This window comes from Pleurodeles waltl, chromosome 9 (assembly GCF_031143425.1).
Source record: "Pleurodeles waltl isolate 20211129_DDA chromosome 9, aPleWal1.hap1.20221129, whole genome shotgun sequence".
Classification (NCBI taxonomy): Eukaryota; Metazoa; Chordata; class Amphibia; order Caudata; family Salamandridae; genus Pleurodeles; species Pleurodeles waltl.
This window is the reverse complement of record NC_090448.1, coordinates 253,072,668-253,095,301: the sequence shown is the minus strand read 5'-3', so window position 1 is coordinate 253,095,301 and position 22,634 is coordinate 253,072,668.

Sequence of the window (22,634 nt, the reverse complement as noted above, 5' to 3'; positions counted from 1 at the left end):
CAGGTTTACTTGTGCCCAGAAGGCAGAGGAGTTTAATGGCAACAAAGTGGCAGCTTTGCTAAAGCTGCATACTGCAACAAGTTACATTAATTTCAACTTGTCATACAAGTTGGGCTTAACGTAACAAGTTGATTGATACCTTGGAGTGCTCATTTTGGTCGCACCGTTCAGGAGTTAGCACACCTGAGGGGTCAGCATGGAATCATGTACTCGTTGATTGGGCAAACAAGTATTTCAACAGTAAAAATTGTAGTTTTGCGTGATTACTGCCAGGACATGTAAAGTACATACCCTGTCTGTGTCCTTTGATGTTCTATGCCTTAGGACTCTGTAGGCCTGCCAGAGGGGTGTCTCACACAGAGGTATAGGGGAAGGAGTGGCTTTGCCAGTGCTTTCAAGGGCAAAGTCAGACTAGCAGTGCACATCTGCTCTACCAGTCTGCAGTGGCAGACCGAGAAACTTGTTTTACTTGGGGGACCTCCAGGGTGGCACAACCAGTGCTGCAACCCCTAGGGTACCCCTCTAACTTACATGCCCTGAATATCAGGGTACCATATACAAGGGACTTACAGGTAAGTTAGCTATTTCCAATTGGTACAGCCAATTCAACATACATTATAGAATCAGGGCCCTGGCACTGAGGTCTGTTTGGCAGGCCTCAGTGCACTCTCAAGAACACGTAGCAGCATCATTCAAAAGATGTGGGGATGACCATATAAAAAGATGCAATTCCTTACACTGCACAATGGACATTTACACATAGATGACAATAAAATAATTACTGAACATTTTTAAAAGAATTTAAAATTAGGATGTACAGGGCATAAAAAGGTTCTAATGCACTATGGCTAACAAAACCACAAAATAATCATGCAGTAACGTATACATTTGTTAGGCAGAATACCAAAGGGCTATGAAATCATAAATGCAACATATGTGAATAAAATACAATTTTAACGCAGAAAGAAGAGGATCATTTTTTTTTTATGTGAGCTCAATGTATCATGATTAATCAGAATATAATCTTTAGTGTATCTGTTAAAGTACTAAAGTACTGAAGTGTCTTCAACACGAGAATTTTACATCTCACCTGGGACTCCCCCACATGCTTCAAGAGAACTAGTCTTGCCATTCCCAGACTATGCCACCGCAATTAATTTGGGCTCCTGGTACACAAATCAGCAAACTGAAACAAACTGGGAATGCCATAGCTATGCTAAACTTGAGCAGAGAAAACCTTATCGCCCTTAGGTGTGCACTGGCTGCCTGTCGCTAGAAGAATCTCAATTAAAGCTCTCTGCATCACCCACTGGGTGACTCATGTGATCAGACTGCAGAGCTGACACACCAGATCCACTATGGCTCCACTCCTAATCATCCCCATTTTACAGAACTCGACCGAGTGACTAATCGTTCTCTGTGCAATATATACACGCTAGAGCAGTGGTTCTTAACATTTTGACTGCTGTAGAGCCCCACTGAATCATACCTATATTACAGGGACGCCCGCAGAGTCATTTATGGAAGCCAGAGACCCCCATCCCGTACATTTTTTATGATTTCAACCTCAAAACAATATACAAAAATACAAAAACACATATACACCAACCAAATGCTCAAATACTGGAATAATACAAGAACGTGTACACCAACCAGATGCCAAAATATTGGAATATTTACTTCAATTAACAATCATAACATCATGGAATACATTTCAATTTAGCTCCTTTATTTGTATATACTTCATTACTTTTAATATCATTTTTTTTAAACAGCTGCAAGCCCCTTGAAGAGGACTAGCAAACCCCCAAGGGTACCCGAATCACGGGCTAGGAACTACTGTGTAAAAGGACATGTGCTAGAAGAAAATAATGACAACAGCGCTCACCTAAAATAGAGAATTTCAATAAAAACCTGTGAATGCTTTCTGATTCAAGCACTAAAATCGTTTTATATGAAGTGCAGAAGCTTTGTCAAAATACCGAAAAGTTTTAAACAAATAAGGCTCTTGGCGTAATGATTATAGAACACATAGGTCAACTTTCAGTAAAGTCCATTACTGTTATCACAAAACGATCCTATTCTGTGGAAAAATGTATCATATTGGTTTTACATCATTTTTGGGTGCTTACTGAGAGGTGATGGAAAAAGCAGATAATGAGCAGCTCGTTAAATGTGATAAATTGAACAAGATTAGACTGTTTTTCTAGTTCTTATGGGGTATAAGGGTACCCTTAAACTCCTGCATTTTGCCACTGTAAAACATTTTATTGGGAAGGAAGGGGACGTTATTTAGAGTTTGAAGTAATGTAGCATCTACCCTAAACCAGTGAATGCACCGCTCTGCCAAATGTTTGGTCCTTCCGGCCTACTTAGAGCAGACCAGGTTTCCGCTGGCTGAGCCTCAGCTCTGCCCTGGCTCCCGTTTTGGCAGCTCCACTGAAGGCACAGAGATCCCCACTTCCCGGCATAGATTTCTTAATTTGACAGGCAGTCTTCTGCCCGTTAAGCCGTGCCACAGTTTCTACTGACCTGGCGTGCCAGCAGGTCATGCTTCAGGGTTTAAATGACCCTGTGGATATAATCAGTAAAGATTAGAAAACAAGTGATAGTTATTTTTAAATTGTTCATATGAAAATGCAATTATTTCAATCAGAGGTGAGTGGAATGTATTGCAGAAGCGCCCAACACCTACATCGCCCCTGCTTTTTAAACAAAATGTAATAAACGAATGCATCACAAGAACTGAACATATTAGATTATGCAATAAGAATACTTAATTACGTGGCAGCAGTTCCCAGTTTTGTGTAGTTTGTTTGTATCGCATCCGATAACATATTTTCTCCTTCTAAGCAGAAAGTCAACTTATTTTGTTTTATATATATTTGTGGTTGATCAGCAACTGTGTGTCTCGGTAGCTTGAAAAAAAATATCAATTCGCCGAAAACGAATGCTTGCTACCATAGCTATGTTCACAATGTGTTCACTATATAAAACTATATATTTTTTTCTCTACTCTATCTATAATGTTTGATACTGGAATAGTTTATCAGGTACTCTCTGGTGCTCCATCTTTTTTTGTAAAGCAAAAAAGGCTGGAGGGGCTGAGATATATTTTACCCCATCCATTCTAATATTAAATTGTTTATATCTATGTAGTGTGGCTAACTGTGTTCCCAATAACTTTGCGAGTGCTATAATGATGTTAGCCACTAGATGGGAGTATATGCACAGAGAAAGATGTGCGATGGGCCTCATGTAATTTGTTTTTAGCACTTCTTCTAAAATATGTTGTTCCGCGATGGTGTAAGAGCATAAAAAGATAAACTATTTATTTTCATTTATGAAAGAAAATGTAGGCCGTAAAGTGCCACAATTAAGTACTGTGACCAGTGGCCTCTTGCAAAACTGGTCTCACTTGGAACAGGTATCGGGCACAAGCATGAGGAGTCCGCGGAAGCGGGCGAGTTTTGTAGAGCTGGCAGCTCTTAAAATCATTGACAGTTTACATCCTGAAAGAATGTTGAAATAACGCGCGCTGCCCACTTTTCCTTTCACACAACACTTCATGTTCTTCATGGACTGTTTTTGACAACGGGTCCTAGGGCAGGCAGCTTGGGCCGTGGCCATGTTTCCAAATAACAAATGGAGGAAGGAACAGTGACTTGGGCAAATACCAGTTGCGCGCACAAAAACTCCTAGATGGTGTCACAGTCTTCACATCCCTTACCGCCGTAGGCTGCAGTACTTGTAGGGACGCCTGGTTTCTTACTGGTTCTGGACTGACCAAGATAAGGGCGACCCCTTCTAGTAGCCACGGTGCTGCTGACTGGAAAAAACACCAAGGCAGAGACCGTACCCTTCAGAAGGAGTCCCAGAGGAAAAACGCAAGTAATGGGAAAAACCTCTATCACAGCAACTCCCGTAAAAGAGGAAAAAACAATGAAAAAAGGAAAAAAATAGAAGTCACTTCTGCAGGGAAGAAGCAGGAGCGAGTAGAAAACTGGAAACAGGAGCGAGGAACACCACCAAGACGGAAGTGTTTGCAACACTAGCAAGGAGGGAACTGCAGCGCTTATATACCATGAAACAGGAAGTGACAAAAACAGGAAGAACCTACAACACTATCTTGGAGGCAGGGAGAACATGGCGGCTGCTTACGGTGCAGCGCGCTGAAGCACCTACCGTCTCCTCGGTGGGCGCCGGCACGCGGAGACGGCGTCTTCGGCGATTCCTTGGTGATTCCTTAGCTCCTGTGAATGGGAGCACCGCTGCAGTTCTGTGGGACCATCTGCGGGGCTCCCGGCGCCTCCCCCGGGCTGCTTTGGTTCAGGGCGAGGTCTTTAGCTCGGACGCTCCAGACAACTCGCGGCCCGACTTTCCTTCCGGGTCAAGACCGGCAGAGTCAGCACTGAAGCTGACAGGCTGCCGCTCGAAGGCAGAGGAGTTCCAATTCTGAAATCGGCAGGAAGGTGGTGTAGCAGCAATATTACTATTCGTTCCCGTTCCAGAAAAGTAGCATTTCAAGATAAGGTAGGAGGCAGGGGGAGCGGGGGGGGGCAGCCGGGCATTGTGCACTGCAAGTTAGACTCTATGAGGCGCCATAATCCTCTTGATAGGCAAAGTTTGCCTTGTGTTAAACCTGAAATTGGGGAAGGAAGTGAAAAGGGCGGGGTAAAGCCCCCAAAAAACATTAAAATCAGAAAGAAAACTGCAAGTTCCAAGTTGACTCCATTGGTGAAATATTTTCTTAAAGTTAAGTCCGCAGCTAAGTTGGTTATTATGGAAGATGGGATGATTGGTAGTGTTCCAAAGGCACTGGTGATGGAGGCCAAGGAGGAAGGTGGCTGACAAGGTGGGAGACATCCTCAAAATTTGCGACAACAGTCTTTGATGGCGCCCATAGAACTCTGGTTTGCCAGGAGAAGGTTGGAGAGGCTATGGATAGTGAAGAGGTAGTCCCTGAATCTGAAATTCCGTTGGTTGCGACGCCATTGGGAAGTGGGGCACCTGTTTCCCCCCTCTGACCTCCACTTCTGGCTCATTTGTATTTGGTAGCAGCCCAGTCTCCCCTATTGAGATAGCGTTCTCAACACTGTCGAAGGATATTAAAAATGGCTTTGCTATCTCTGAGAATAATCAAGGGGAAATAAGGGAGGACTGAGGAGCTCTGAAAAAAAAACTGGACCTTTTGGTGTTAAGAACACAAGCATTGGAGGAGGCGGTGGGAGAAATGAGAGAGGAAATCAGAAATCATAAAAGAGAAATCGATATGTCAAAGGGAAAGGTGCAGTTCCTACAGAATAAGCTGTAACAGCTGGAAAACAACTCTCGGAGGAACAATTTGAGAGTGTTGAATATTCCGGAGGGTGTGGAAGGCGAAATTTTTTAAATGTTTGAGTTCTCTTATTAAAGGTTTGCTTTCATTGGAAGAGACTCCGGGAGAAATAGCAAGGGATATCCAGAGGACTCATAGGGTCCTTTTTAAGAAAAGGCCAGATAGTCTTAAACCTCAGAAGATTTAGCTAAACTTTCAAACTTATTTTTTGAAAGAGCAAATCCTGACCATGGCACTTAGACAGAAAGCACTAAAGGGAGACCATTTTATGTTTGAGGTAAGGTCTGATTTGTCCAGTGCAACTATAAATAGGCAGTGGGAGCTGGGGAGGCGGATGGAGGATTTTAGGAAACTAGGCGCCTCGGTTCAGATGAAATTCCCGGCGACCCTCAGGAATATGTTTAACAATAGAATGTATAGTATATAGCAGTGGTTCCCAACCTTTTGATTTGCGTGGACCCCCACTTTAACATTAATGGAACCCAGGGACCCCCACTGAATCATCATGGGAATACGGGGACCCCCGCCTGAGTCTTTACTGGAAGCTGGGGACATAATTTGTCAATATTTGTTAATATTTTTTACATTTATGAGGCTCTTGCGGACCCACTGAGAATGCTTTGCGGACCCCTAGGGGTCCCTCGACCACAGGTTGGGAACCACTGGTATATAGTATTATCCTAATGAGACTACTGGATTTTTGGGTGGCAGGATCATTCACAGTGTGGTGGACTAAGTCTAACCCACGGCGAAGGACCCTTGTCACCCCAAATCCGGGTTGAGCTCCGGCTAACTAGCAGTGCCTCATCTCTCCCAAAGGGAAGAGACAGTTGGGCAACCGAGCGCATGACATCTTAGGGCTTCCCAGGGAAGTCGTGGTCACTCAGATCCCAACCAGTTCTCTCATACACAGTGTGGTCTCATATATAAATGACAAAGGCAGTTTGAGTTTTAAAGATTGGTTTAATAAAACGACTGCATTTTAGATAACAAGGCATGAGCCGCAATAACCAGAACCATACAACACAGGAGGATTGAAATAGTAACGAGGAGAGTGAAACATAAGAATAACGCTATCATAGTGCTACTAGATTATGTTCTCTCTTCTAAGTTCTATTTCGAGCACAGCATGTTAAGCTCTAAGCCTGCCTTTCAGGTTCCCCCGGGAGGATATCAACCCTCATACCTGAGCAAAGGCCTGTGATTGGGATCAGCATCTGCAACAGGGCAGTCAGCATCTAGTTGTGGTTCTCTGGTCGGAATCTCCCTCTTATGTGTACCAGGACTAGGAAGTGTTTTTATAACTAACACGCCTGTGTTCTAAGAAACGTCCCTACGTAAGAATGTGTACTTTCTACGAACCCTAAAGACTAAACTTCTACCACGTCTATCGGCAATGTACCAGACTGTATCCTTGACTAAAGCACAGAGCGAGCAAGAATGTATTGTTCGAGAACTCCGGTGCTGAAGGAAGCTAAACAGTGTGATAGAAGAAAATAAAACAAGACCGTGAAACTGGTTATTGAAAAATAACAGTGCGAGGCTAAATAAAATGCATCTAGAGCAAAGTGCACAGAGGCCTAATGCTTTAAGCAAGCGCGCAAAAGCTACATTAAAAAGGGCTACACTACACCCTCCCCTTGTCGGTAGAAAGTGGTTTATGTCGAAGCTAAAAAATGCCCTAAGTTAAAAAAATTAACTAAAACCCTATGGGGGTCATTCTGACCCTGGCGGTAAAAGGCTCTTACCGCCGGTCAGAAGACCGCCATCATACCGCCGCGGCCGCGGTAAACCGCCACGGTCATTCTGACCCACAACTGCCAAACCGCCAAAAACCCGACATCCACTGAAGCCCGCCTCATCAGCGGTCAGCGATAAACTGGAGATGACCAAACCTCCACCGTCACGCCAACACAAACACGCCCATGCCATTACGACCCACGAATCCACGCGGCGGTCTTTCAACCGCGGTATCCCATTGGCGGTACACACCGCCGCGCTCAAAATACACACACATTTATAAAACACAGCCACATTGGCCATTTCGAAATACACACACCTGATACACATACACACACCACACCCACACACCCATCACCATATAAAACACACACCCACATCACCCACAAACCCCCACAAATCGAAATTCAGAGACAAGGCGCAATACACAGAGAGAGAGCACAGGGAACGCAAACCACAACACACACAGGAACCCAACATCATCACCCACACCACATCTACGCACAAAACACCACACACCACCACACTCATCACCACAAACACCACCCCACACCTCATCCACACCACCCCATGGCACCCCAAAGACACCCCAGGTTCACGGACCAAGAACTCAGGGTCATGGTGGAGGAAATAATCAGGGTAGAGCCCCAGCTCTTCGGCACACAGGTGCAGCACACCACAATAGCCAGGAAGGCGGAGCTATGGCAAAGGATCGTCGACAGGGTCAACGCTGTGGGACAGCATCCCAGAAATCGGGAAGACATCCGAAAGCGCTGGAACGACCTACGGGGGAAGGTGCGGTCGATGGTGTCAAGACACAACATCGCTGTGCAGAAGACTGGCGGCGGACCCCCACCCACTCCTCCCGAATTCACAGCATGGGAGCAAGAGGTCTTGAACATCCTGCATCCTGAGGGCCTCGCTGGAGTAGGCGGAGCAATGGACTCTGGTAAGCCTAATCTCAACTACTTCACCCCCCCCAACCACCAGCATGCCAACCCACACCCCCACCCTCACCCCTAACCCCCCAGCACACATACTCCCTGTTAATGTCTCACCAGCACAACCCACCCAACCCAACCCAAACCCCTGAATGCCAACACAAACCATGGACAGCCATCACCTAAGCATGACCACTGCACATACCCATCCCCCCCCACAAACCACCCTCACAACTCCTCCCACATGGGACTGCCAGCACTGGGGGACAAGGGCACCCACAATTCGCACGCCACGGCACACACAAAATCAATAACCATATTATTTTACCCCTGCAGGGCCCAAACGCCAACACACCGGCCAGGAGGGTCCAGATTTGTCCATCCCAACCCCAGAACAGGCCCCCAGTGATGACAGCAGCTCTGTCGACCTAGAACCTGATGACCAGCCCGGACCATCGGGGACCTCTGGACAGTCGGTTACCCTCAGTCAGCCCCAGGCCACAGCAGACCTACCCCCCTCAGGAAACACCAGCACAGCACCCACCCAGCGGGCCCATGCTTCTGTCTCAAGGACAGGTCAAGCAGCGGTGTGTCTACCAGTACAGGGCACCCAGGGTAACCCACAACCCCAACAACAACAGGGACCTGGGGGCACTGGTAGTGGGCACACCGTCCAGGGGACAGAGGCCCAGGAACAAAGAGGAACTGGGAGGGCTGCTGTGCGACATAGGGAGGACAGGCCTAGGGAACCCACTGTCCAAGAGGCCCTCACCACCATCATGGGAGCGTACCACCACTCCCAAGAGACGATGGCGACGGTCCTGGCCAGGTTCCAGGAGATCCAGCCATGCAGGAGGGCCAGTACATGGGGTTCCGGGAAGAACTGCGCAGCATCAGTTCCGCAATGGGTACAATCGTGGTGGCACTCAACCAGATTGTCACCACATTGCGGGACCATGTGGCCCCCCAAAGGGCCCCTGCCACTAGCATGGAGGAAGAACAGCCCACCACCTCCGCCGGCGCTAGTGGTCAGGATGCCCGGACACAACAGCAACGGCCCTCCCGGACCCCACCCCCTGCAGAACAAGAACCACCCGCAAGAAAGGCCTGAGATCGAGGAAGAAGACAGAGTAGGATGTCAAGACCCCCGCCATGCACGGAAACCCCCGGATGTCATCCCACTGTCCCACTTGTTTACCCTGTCCAACCTTGAACTGCCCCTGCTCCACCTTCCACAGGCATATGGACAATGGACCTGTAGGAACGACAGTCTGGACACTGCCATGGACATGCCTCCACCATCACCCTGTTTGAACTATACACCTATTTTAAAACTTCAATAAACACAATTATTGCACATTAACCAACTGGATTCTGCTATCTATTTATTTAAACCAAATGTATTCGATATAACCAACAAAACATTTCTAGTTACATTGTGATGACAACATACCAGTGTCACACAGCGGTAGTCCATGGGGAAAAAAACCAGAGGGCACTCCGTGGGGATCAGATCACTGAAATAGGAAGTGATATACACAACTAAGTTACCATACATTGGGGTGAAAGGTCAGACAGTAGAGAGCCACTACAGTTACAGATATAATACAATGCAGGAGTAGATTATTACCTGTGTGTCACTGGAAATACTGCAGTATCACTCTGTCCCTGTTGTCTGTGTCGTCCTCTTCGTCTTCCTCCTCTTCACTCTCCGCAGGCTCCACAGCGGCCACAACACCACCATCTGGACCATCCTCCTGCAGGAAAGGCACCTGGCGTCGCAAAGCCAGGTTGTGAACATGCAGCAGGCCACGATGATATGACACACCTTCCTTGGTGAGTACATTAGGGATCCACCAGTCATATGCAGGCACCTAAACCTGGCCTTCAGGAGGCCGAAGGTCCGCTCAATCACCCTCCTAGTCCGCCCATGGGCCTCATTGTACCGTTCCTCTGCCCTGGTCCTGGGATTCCTCACTGGGGTCAATAGCCAAGGCAGGTTTGGGTAACCAGAGTCACCAATTAGCCACACACGGTGTCTCTGTAGCTGTTCCATCACATAAGGGATGCTGCTATTTCGCATGATGTACGCGTCATGCACTGACCCTGGGAACTTGGCATTTAAATGGGAGATGTACTGGTCAGCCAAACAGACCACCTGGACATTCATCGAATGATAATTTTTACGGTTCCTGTACACCTGCTCATCGTCTTTTGGGGGAACCAAAGCCACATGGGTACCATCAATGGCACCAATGATATTGGGAATGTGTCCAAGGGCATAGAAATCACCCTTCACTGTAGGCAAGTCACCCACCTCAGGGAAAATGATGTAGCTCCGCATGTATTTCATCAGGGCAGACAACACTTTGGACAACACCTTTGAAAACTTAGGCTGAGACATCCCAGATGAAATGGCCACGGTAGTTTGAAATGATCCACTTGCCAAAAAATGCAGTACTGACAGCACCTGCACTAGAGGCGGAATCCCTGTGGGTTGGCGGATGGGTGACATCAGGTCTGGCTCCAGCTGGGCACACAGTTCCTGTATAGTGGCACGGTTGAGTCTGTAGGTGAGTATGACGTGTCTTTCTTCCATTGTCGACAGGTCCACTAGCGGTCTGTACACGGGAAGATTCCTCCGTCTCCTCGCAAGTCCCAGCGGACGATGCCTAGGAAGGACAACATGGAGCACAGAGTCAAGCAACCCACAGGTAAGTGCCCACAGCATGCCCAGTACACGAATCTCTCGGGATTGAATGGCTAGTATGAATGTCGGTGCAAGGCCTAGCCATGTGTGACGCAGTAGGAATGAAGCCATGTGGGCCCTTGAAATGGCGGCTGCCTGACCTGTGAAGTGTGACAATGTGAAGTGAGGTCATTGTGCAAGCGTGGCACACCGTGGCGGTAGGCGGTCGCAGTCCGCGGCGCAAAGCCGCATTGGACAACATTGAACCCTATGGGTTTCAGGAGCCAATGGCGGTGAGCGCCGGCGGTACGCACCGCCGCGGCACGCACCGCCACGGCACGCACCGCCGTGGCCGTAACCGCCATTTTCTCTCGGCTTGATCACACGAGACCTGAGCATCCACAAGAGAGGACCTATACTGCAAGTGCTGCTGTGACCTCGGTCTGGAAGTGACAATGGCTGCTGCGACTGCGGAAAGGGCCCCCGCCTTCAGTTCCGAGGAGTTGGAGAAGCTCGTGGACGGGGTCCTCCCCCAGTATGCGCTACTCTACGGGCCTCCAGACCAACAGGTGAGTACACGGGGGGAATGCATAGTGCCCAATGCCTGGGCTGAGTGGGGAGGATGTACGATGGAGGGGAGGGCAGCGAATGACGAATGCAAGGCACGACAGATGAAAGCATGTGCCACATGGCAAGGTTGGGGAGGGGGGGCCACTCACATCGAGCATGCAGAAAAGTGATGATGTTTCTCTTCCCCCCCTGTACATGTCACATAGGTCAGCGCCCATCAGAAGATTGACATTTGGCGTGCCATCGCCAAGGACGTCCGGGCCCTGGGGGTCCACACCAGAAGGGGCATCCACTGCTGCAAGAGGTGGGAGGACATCCGCCGCGGGAGCAGGAAGACCGCGGAGGCTCTGCTGGGGATGGCCTCCCAACCTAGGAGGGGTGCCAGTCGTACCTTGACCCCCCTGATGTCCCGGATCCTGGCGGTGGCCTACCCCGATTTAGATGGGCGCTTGAGGACATCACAGCAGACACAAGGGGGTGAGTACCAGCACATTCAGCTATTTTGCGCGCAGTGGAGGTGCCTGGGTGGGGGAGGAGGGCTGTGGGTATCCCTAGGCCAAGGCGATTTCTGTAGGATAGGCCCATCCGTGAAGAATGGTCCTGTGCCCCCGCCCCCCACCTCTGTAGGGTGCCTAGTAACGCGATTCATGGACCAGTGTATACTGTGTGGGCAGTTGTCGCCCATAGGCTTGTAGGGCATGTCCCAGTGAATGAGTAGTGTACCCCAAGTGTGCAGCGTAGTGCAGGGGGCTTCTGTGTCTGTCCTCTCCGCCAACGGTGTCCCCAATGCATGCACTCAACTTGTCTTTATGTTTTCCACCCCCCCCCATTTTCTTTGTTTTACTGTGAATGTGTGCATTAGCATCATCAGGCGGAGGAGAAGTGGCATCGGCGCAAGAGGGAGCTGCATCTCACATGGCCCCGGAGGGCCATGCAACGGACTCCGACATGACCAGTGAGACGGAAGCCGAGGGGGGCTCCACCACGGGGACCCGTGAAGACGACAGCGACACCGACACGTCCTCGGAAGGGAGCTCCCTTGCGGTGGCGGCAACATCCGTGCCCACCGATCCTACAGGTACAGCCGCCACCCAGCGCACCAGCTCCGCCCTCCCAGCAGCCCCTCGGCCTTCGGCCCGTGCCCACAAGGCCAGGAAGCCGGCCATCTCCTTCGCCCCAGGCACCTCAGGCCCTGCCCCAGTCACCCCTGCTGCCCTCAGTGAGGAGGTCATTGACCTCCTGAGGACCATCATTGTTGGGCAGTCTACCCTTTTGAATGCCATCCAGGGTGTGGAGAGGGTGGTGCATCAAAGCAATGCATACCTGGAGGGCCTTCATTCGGGTCAGGCTGCCCATCAACGATTGTTCAACTCTCTGGCCTCAGCACTGACGGCAGCGATTGTCCCTGTCTCCAGCCTCCCTCTTCTGACTCCCTCCACCCAGTCCCACTCCCCTGTTCCTCTGCCTATCCCATCCACACCTACAGACCAGCCTGCACACACCTCAACACCCAAGGGCAGCTCATCCAGACATAAGCACCACAGGACACACAAGCATTCACCCAAGCAACATCCAGATGCAGACATGCCAACAGCCACTACCTCCTCTGTGTCCCCCACCTCCTCGTCTCCCTCCTCCCTCCCTGTGACGTCTCCACACACACCTGCAAGCACACCACCATCAGCCATTGCACCCATCACCAGCACACCCTCCACACCAGTCCGCACACGTGCAGTCACCACCCCCACTGCCATGTACACGTCCCCTGTGTCCTCTCCCAGTGTGTCTGTCACCCCCGCTTCCCAACCACACAAACGCAGGCAGGCACCCAAACAACAGCCATCCACCTCACGTCAGCCTCCTGCCCAAGCACCTGCACCCAAAGACAGCACAATTGACTCTCCTACAACCACATCCTCTTCCTCCACTCCCATACCCACTCCAGCCACCCTTCCCATGGCTCCAAAGAAAATTTTCCTCTCTAAAGTGGACCTCTTTTCCTCACCTGACCCACCCCTCCATCCCGTAAGAGTTCCACAAACACCTCAGCCACCACCAGCCCAGCAACTCCAAAGAACGTCGTGCTGGTTTTTGGAGTCCACCCTTTCCTTGGGCTGGGACATCGTCCAGCTGCAAAGGCACAGCCAGCCCCCCCCCTGGGAAGAGGACCAAAAAACTGAAGGGCAGGCGCGACAGGCCTAATACGCCTGCCCCCAAGGAGGGTAGCCTTGCACCGTCACCTGCCACATCGGGTAAGGGAGCCAAGGGCCACGGACAGTCTGCCAAGGAGGGCAAGGGCAGCAAGGAGCAAAAGGCAGGAAGCAGCCGACCTGGCCATGAGGGCCCCACCAGCCCCATTCCGGGGGTATCGAAGGAGAGCCAGGGCCCCAGGACTCCATCACAGGAGGGCCCCGCAACGGAAAGGTCCGATGCAGACTGAGCGGCAAGTATTGGCCAGGTGTGGTTCACTGGAAACACAAGACAGACACCGCTGAACAGGGCCCCGCCGTGAGGAGCACCGCTGAACAGGGCCCCGCCGTGAGGAGCACTGCTGAACAGGGCCCCGCCGTGACCAAAACCGCTGAACAGGGCCCCGCCGTGAGGAGCACCGCTGAACAGGGCCCCGCCGTGACCAGAACCGCTGAACAGGGCCCCGCCGTGACCAGAACCGCTGAACAGGGCCCCGCCGTGAGAAGCACCGCTGAACAGGGCCCTGCCGTGACCAGAACCGCTGAACAAGGCCCCGCCGTGAGGAGCACCGCTGAACAGGGCCCCGCCGTGACCAGAACCGCTGAACAGGGCCCCGCCGTGACCAGAACCGCTGAACAGGGCCCCGCCGTGACCAGAACCGCTGAACAGGGCCCCGCCGTGACCAGAACCGCTGAACAGGGCCCCGCCGTGAGGAGCACCGCTGAACAGGGCCCCGCCGTGACCAGAACCGCTGAACAGGGCCCCGCCGTGAGGAGCACCGCTGAACAGGGCCCCGTCGTGAGAAGCACCGCTGAACAGGGCCCCGCCGTGACCAGAACTGCTGAACAGGGCCCCGCCGTGAGGAGCACCGCTGAACAGGGCCCCGCCGTGACCAGAACCGCTGAACAGGCCCGCCGTGAGGAGCACCGCTGAACAGGGCCCCGCCGTGACCAGAACCGCTGAACAGGGCCCCGCCGTGAGGAGCACCGCTGAACAGGGCCCTTCCTGTCAAGCTCCGCTGGGCCCTTCCTGTCAAGCACCGCTCCGCTGGGCCCTTCATCTCAAGCACCGCTCCGCTGGGCCCTTCATCTCAAGCACCGCTCCGCTGAGCCCTTCCTGTCAAGCACCGCTCCCCTGGGCCCTTCATCTCAAGCACCGCTCCGCTGGGCCCTTCATCTCAAGCACCGCTCCGCTGGGCCCTTCCTGTCAAGCACCGCTCCGCTGGGCCCTTCATCTCAAGCACCGCTCCGCTGGGCCCTTCCTGTCAAGCACCGCTCCGCTGGGCCCTTCATCTCAAGCACCGCTCCGCTGGGCCCTTCCTGTCAAGCACCGCTCCGCTGGGCCCTTCATCTCAAGCACCGCTCCGCTGGGCCCTTCCTGTCAAGCACCGCTCCGCTGGGCCCTTCATCTCAAGCACCGCTCCGCTGGGCCCTTCATCTCAAGCACCGCTCCGCTGGGCCCTTCCTGTCAAGCACCACTCCGCTGGGCCCTTCATCTCAAGCACCGCTCCGCTGGGCCCTTCCTGTCAAGCACCGCTCCGCTGGGCCCTTCATCTCAAGCACCGCTCCGCTGGGCCCTTCCTGTCAAGCACCGCTGGCCCATTGGCAGTCCCGGTTCTGTGTCGGGCAGGCCTTCACGACGCACTCTGCCCACCATGCCTCCTCCATGACCAGTGGTCTCTGTAATCCACCTGATGGACTGTGGCTTTGCACTCCCCAGGATGCCACAGTGGGCAATCCACCCACTGTAGAGACTTGTGAGACTGTGGCTTTGCACTCCCCAGGATGCCACAGTGGGCAATCCACCCACTGTAGAGACTTGTGAGACTGTGGCTTTGCACTCCCCAGGATGGCACAGTGGGCATGGAGGCCCTTCTTGGATCTGGCGTCGTGGACTCATGTGGCTGAGGTGCCCCCCCTTCCCTTCCCCCTGAGGTGCCTGTCTTTTTATTTTAGTGATGCCCCAGCAGTGTTCTCTCCAATGGACTCGATCTCGTGTGTGGGCTTTGCCCATGTGTTGCTGCACATTGGCCCACGGACATTTGGACTTTGAATGACTGGGCCGGACTTTTGCTACTGGTATGGATGGAGTTCTAGATGTGTATTCATTCTTCATATATTGCTAAGGTCGCTATACTTTATTGTTGCAATAATATGGTTCAACTTTTACATTCATTGCCTTTTGTCTTTGTTCTTTGGGGGGGCGGTTGGGGGTGTCACTCTGACTTTTTTATCTGCATAGGTGTGTAGGTATTTCGGTGGGGGTGAGGGTGGGGGTGGGTGTGTGGCGTATGTGTGTGCCCGTAACCTTTCCTCCTCCCCCCTCCCCTGTGTCGTAGGTGCAGTACTCACCGTTGTCGTCTGCTGCGAGGTTCGTGATCCTGGAAGAAGAGCAGGAAGGCAATGGCTGGGAGGATGTGGAGTTCGGGTTCCATGCTGTTCCGATTCCGCGTGGAGTGTGTCGAGGTAAGCGTTTACCATTGGAGATGTCTGTTTCCGCCGTGTTTTTATCGGCGGGGCTCCCGCCCCGGAAAAGGTGGCGGATTGGTGGGTCGTGATAGGGTGGGCGGTACATTGTCTGCCGCCTGCCTGTTGGCGGTGACCGCCGCTTTAACACTCCGACCGCCACGGCGGTACAAACAAACAGCGCAGCGGTCTGTGTTGGCGGTTCCCGCCAGGGTCAGAATTCATATTTTTAGGCCGCCAGCCTGTTGGCGGGTTGGCCGCCGCTTTAACACTGACCGCCAGGGTCAGAATGACCCCCTATATCATTTCAACAAGTCAAGAGGACACCAAAGCACAATAAATCTAAATTTAAAAATAAGCATGCGGCTAAGAGCCAAATTCATCTAACAGTGTCAATTTAGACCAAATCCAATTTAAACAGTGGTCATTGAAAGCAAGAGGTTCTCCACTTTGGCAGATGACAAGACCAGAAAATCCACGCCAAAGACTATTAAGGAGCAGGTGTTTCCCAAAGCCCCAGAATCAACCAAGGCGGCATCCCGTGAAGAGCCTGTGAACGAGTTAATATCAACTTTCTCCAGGAAGGGTATCTCGTAATCAGCCTCACGAAGCAAACGCAGCCGCAGAGCGCATGTCTGGGAATGAGCCTTCATCGGGAACATCAACAGATCAGCATAAACCACTGGGGGGCGTTGCTGTGAGAGACAGACATCTAGTGGATGTTCAAAAGAGCACCAACGGCACCAAAACACGGGCTGCACACAATCCAAGAGCGGTCTGAATGACAGAGACCAGTCAAACTCCAAATGTCCCAGGAGTGTTGCTCCAAAGTGCTGCATCATGCGTTCACGATACAGCTGCGCTGATGGGAGCGCCCACATTCGCCCTTGTTGAGGCAGGACAGCCATTGCGGAAAAACAACAGCAACAGCAAAATGCCGGGTAATAAAGCCAAAGTGATCGGAAATCCACCAAAAATGCTTCCGAAAATTGAATGTATAGCCGAAGGTATTAAACCGAATATGGAAGAGAAGGTGTGAACAAAACCAACACCTACGGCTTTGAAAAAATGCGCCAATCCAGCTGTGCTGGACGCATTAAATGTACGTCCCACGAGTTCACCAAAGTGGCTCAGGAAGTTGGTATTTAACAGGGACTGTATTTCTGCTCATGACCTTGCCACCTGAAGTGCGTAGGTCTCGCGTGCAGATGTAAGGGCCACATGCTTCTGAAACAATAAAGCCTTTAGTCTACTTAACTTGTCGAAATTCACCTTGGAAGTAGCAATGTGAGGCCAGAGATTTGTTACCTCCCTTAATTTAGTGGGGGGAAACAACACATTCCCGCAGCAAGTAACGACCTTGGTGACCGAAACAACGTAAACTATTCCGGCCCGCATGCCACAACAGTCTTCACTATTAAGGAGGACGTAGCTGCCGTTTGAAAGCACCTGGAATGTACATTTAATCAAGGGGACTGGAACTCCCTTCAGATAGCAAGCCAAGTTCGCAACTGAGGCATTACATGCCCCAAGCAAGGACAGCTGCTTACAGATCATCAAATGGCTGACTGAAGTCTCGCATTCACTACCGCTAAGAAAAACCTCTCTCATGCCATTGAGACATTTTTACAAGAAGGGAAGTTCCCACACCTCATGTATATATCTATCTCCCAACTTTTCATATCTGCCTACCGGAACATGTTTTAAACAAGACGTGAATTGTAGTGTAGAAATAGGCAGATTAATAACCCCGTGTATCAATCACTCAGCTGAGGGAATCTCAGCCACAGTAAAAGGCAATCTTTCCAATTTTTCAATGTTAAGCATGACATAAGTCGCCTCCTTCTTAGCCATCAGTTGTTGTTGTCCTGTCAAATTAAAGGAAAAAAATATCTCCCTGGCACTGATGTGCTGCCACGGAACGCGACCCGTCTTTAATGTCTGAAGTGTCCAACCCAACTGCATAATGGACCTTGTTTGACTTTGTCCATGATATAAAGAAGACATATCAGATCGTATAATGTCTATAGCAGAAGAAACAATGTTGTCAATGGTATATATTCGGTCGGACAAGGTGTGAATTCCATTATCCATTACAGCTAATGCCTTTTTCAAATTTTCCTGATCTATTTGCCTTAACCGGGCCGCAGCCTCCTGTTGGGAAAGTTTCCATATTTCATTGTACACTTCGTACAAGAAACGCTTCCTACGTGGTGTCTTCGGGCCTGACAAAAAATCTTGCAAGTCAGTGTTATTAGACAGGAGAGTGAGATGTGTCTTGACTGCATCGAGCGAGGATGATTTTAACCATTGTTGACACAATTTTCCCACACTTTATGTAGTATTAATTTCAGCATGTTCAGGTGATATGTAGCGAGGGTGTGCCCGACTCGTCCTGAAACCCCCCGAGGAGGTGACAAAACGTTGATGACACCCATTGGTGTCTATAGGCTACAATAACCACGCGCCCGGACGTGTCAATGAAGTGTTAAATGTACCATTCTGGACCCAGTCTTGAAGCTCACTAAAGTGGCATTTATGTATTTCTGCCAATCATTAATTTTTGTAGGGACAGGTATACTAGGCATGTTCAATTCTCTAATCGTTGCTAAGCCCAAACAGCTAGTCTGTTGTACTGTTTCATTTAAAAAAATCATTTGGACGGGAATGAGGCATGCTCTAAACAATGTTTCTCTACCCTGTGTCTGCCAATGTTTTGTTCCCCAAACACTTTTCAAATCAATATTATTTTACCAATAATCGTAACCTTCAATCGACAGTCGGGAAACAAAAGAATCTGAGTATATGAATTTCGTATTAGTCAACAACATTTGCTTATCTTTAGACGGAGTTAACTTAAAATAATATGACTTAGCATTCATTTGATGATGCCCAGAAAAATTTGCAAATTTGTCTGAATAAGTTTTAGAACTCCCTTGCGGGGGAGTTGGGCAATGCTCCCATTGCGTGTAATCAAATATAGTTTTCGGACTACTTGCTTTATGTATAAATTGGTGCCCATAATAATTATAGCAAAACATGTCACCATAATTGTCTTTAATCTGGTAAACATCTTCATTCTCATAGACAGTATAGTATTGTAATTCAGTCATCATGGAATCAACTGTCTTCACATCCCAATCATCAGATACAATGCCTGGTATTACTATATCATTCATAGATAACTTTAGAACATACGGTATTTGAATTATCTCAGTGGGACCGTATATATCAAACATTACTTTATCTCACACAATCCCATCCGGAATTGGTACTGCAGAAATGTTCACAAAGGACAAGTCTCTTCAAACCTTATATGATGAGAAATGTGGCTTCAACACCTCCTCCACCTGTTCAACCGCTGATCTCTCAGGAAGAAAATGACCATGTATCAACAGAAAAAAGGTAACGGCAAACCCTATCCAGAGAAAAAATGCTGACATATTCAATAAGAGCCACAGATAGTTCCAAGGAAAAACAAAATACGTATCTTTAAGCAATAAATTAGCTTATGTGGACCTGGGTCAGTAGTTGAAGAGGCAAACGAGTCCGATAGACTATTGTTGTTGTTGGCAAAGTACCCAGAGGCAGTTAGTGTAAAAGGTGCCGCTGTTTTCCATGGAGGAGTTGGTGTTTCTCGCGGTGGTACACTGTAGATAGCAGCATCCGCAACATCAGTAGTCATGGTGACTCAATGAAATGTTTCCAAGTTATTTGTCGTTAGTGGAATTAATGCAAGATCATCTTCCACCCTCCCCAAGCTCGGAGAGGCAACAGTGTTGGTATAAATAACTTGGAGCGGAACATCTTTCCCAGTAGTGAGAGGGATTCGGGAACTACTGGATGTTCCTCTTGGTCTGCTGTGCAGAATCGGCCACATGTTGTAACTTGACATTGTCAATAGAAACAAAGCGATTTTCTTAGGCACCTGGCAACGGTGGTAAAATAACAGTTCTTGTTCCGAGTATCCCCAACACAGGGACTGGTGCTCGATAAGAAGGGCCAAATTCTTTTTTCACTGCAACCTTTTCACGCACAAGATCCCCAACTCTGGGAATCCAACCAGTAGGTGTTACTGGCACATCCTTAATTCCTGTGGAGGCAGCACTTTTAGAAGAGTTATCTTCACTGAACTGTTGTAATTCCTGCAAAACAGTGACACGATCATTTATGTCAAAAGGCGTTTCCGCCGCCTCCACACCAGGGCCATCTAGATCCGGAACAAACATTCGTGTTCCAAACAGGCACTCATATGAAGTACGGCCCCCCAGGGACCTTCTAGGCAGGTTATTCCGTGCTCTCTGTACTCCATACAGGTGGGTTAGCCAACTACAACCCGTACCTAAGACTCTAATGCTGTTAAGGATTGCTTTAAATCGCGATTTAAACGCTCCACGACAGAATTTCCCTCGGGATGAAATGGAGACGAGAACTGGAGCTGGACCCCCAACGAAGCCATGGTGTCCCTGAATGCCCTTGAGGCAAATGCAGGGCCCTGGTCCAAATGGAACGCCGCAACTGCATATGTACCGACAAAGACACGCAAATCTTTAATAACAGTTTGAGCGTCAGCCGAGCGCTGTGGCCATACCCACACAAATCTGGAGCAAAAATCTACAGCCACCAGTATATATTTGTATGCACTATCCGGTGTGAGTGGACCGCAATGATCCAAGTACACACACTGTAATGGTCTGCTTGATATTAAGAGGGGTGTCTGCGGCGGGCGCTTAGCTGTTGAAACTTTAATTTGTTGACAGATGTCACAGCAAAAGACATAGGGCCTGATTCTAACTTTGGAGGACGGTGTTAAACCGTCCCAAAAGTGGCGGATATACCACCTACCGTATTACGAGTCCATTATATCCTATGGAACTCGTAATACGGTAGGTGGTATATCCGCCACTTTTGGGACGGTTTAACACCGTCCTCCAAAGTTAGAATCAGGCCCATACTGCTTAGTCTCCTTAAAGAGACCAGGCCACCAGTAACGGGCCTGTAATAGCGAAATTGTGCCGCCACGCCAGCATGTGAGATGCCACCCCCTTATGCGCTGCATTAATCAATTGAGGTCTTACAACTTTATTGGGGATCTCGCGTACGCCTACGCCTGGAATTTTAACCTCAGCATTCAGCATACTTCCCATAAAGTATTGGTATTTATTAGGAAATCCTTTAGGATAAGGCGTGCCATCAACCATAGCTTTTATGGCAGCCAGAATCTCTGTGTATGGTTTGGAACTTGAACGAGTCACTGCTGCTACAGTGGCAACTGCCACTGCCGACTTTGCGGCTTCATCAGCCAGAGTGTTCCCAGCAACGTGTATTCCAACGCGCTGGTGTCCAAGAGTATGTATAATATGGACTTTGGGTAGCGTCTCCTTCAGGTCTGCTACCTTCCCCCACAGTAGTCTGTGTTTTATGGTGTTGCCCTTTGAATCTCTGAACCCATTAAAGCGCCAGTGATGTAGGTATTCATTAAAAGACTGGACACCATAATACGAATCACAAACAATCAGTATGTACTGTGTCGGATCTGTATGTTCTAATGCCATCAATAGAGCTTCCAGCTCAGCCAATTGTGCCGTGCAGTCCCCTAAGGTTTGTGTATAAGTATGTTGGGGGCAGAATTTCTCCCCCTCCATATGGCCGCTCACTAATGCACATGCAGCAGAATATTGGTGTTTTGTCCCCACCGCCGGTTGTGCAGAGCCATCGGTGTACATGACTACTTGATAGTGATCAATAGGCAACGTGTCAGTGGGAACCGGGTATTCAATTTCATATTGCAGAAATTCCTGAGTCTGTAACTTTGGGTCAAAAATGTAATCTACATCAGTGGCTGTTAAAGAAGTAGCCCACTGTATCCATTGCGGGTGCAGTGCTTTCGCGTTAGGAACGCTAGCCTTTGTAACAGCCTCCAGGGCCAGAATAGGGGAAACGACAATAATGTGTTTACCCTGGGCAAGAGGTTGTTCTTTAATAACAGCCATCTGTAGAGCAGTGAGAATTTTCTCCGTTGGTGTGAATCGTTGTTCAGCAGCCGAATACAAGTGGGACTTGTATCCAATCGGGACTGTCTCACCTTCATTAAATGTGACATACATAAACCCAATGGCCCCAGCTATCACCCTGATGACCAAATGCGTCTTATTGTCCTGTGTGTGTAAATGTTTTGCAGCTAGGAGATCTGCTTGTAACTCCCGAAGAGTATGTGTATGTTCAATTGTCCAGAATTTGCTTGAAGAATCAGGACGTATTAATTCGTATAAAGGTTTTATGCGTGTAGCATAATCAGGAATGTATGTTCTGCCAAAATTTAGAAAGCCCAACAATGATTGGAGTTTCTTAATCGTATTAGGTGGTTGCAATTGTGCACATTTTTCTAAAAATTGTGGCGCTAGGCTCTTACCTTCATTTGACAGCTCATATCCCAGGAATATGACGCTGAGGAAGGCAATTTTTGATTTTTTGAAGTAAAATTTGTAGCCGATTTTGGCAAACCCAACAACAATGCGGGCTAACCGTTTCAAATGTTGTAGTAACTCGTTATCCGTGATATATATGTCATCTACATATGACAATGCTTCAGGGTCCAACCCGTGTAAAATTTCAGTCACACGAGCCGCAAACAGTCCCGGCCTATTCTTATACCCCTGAGGCAAACAACTGAATTTTTTCTGGGATCCTAACGCACTAAA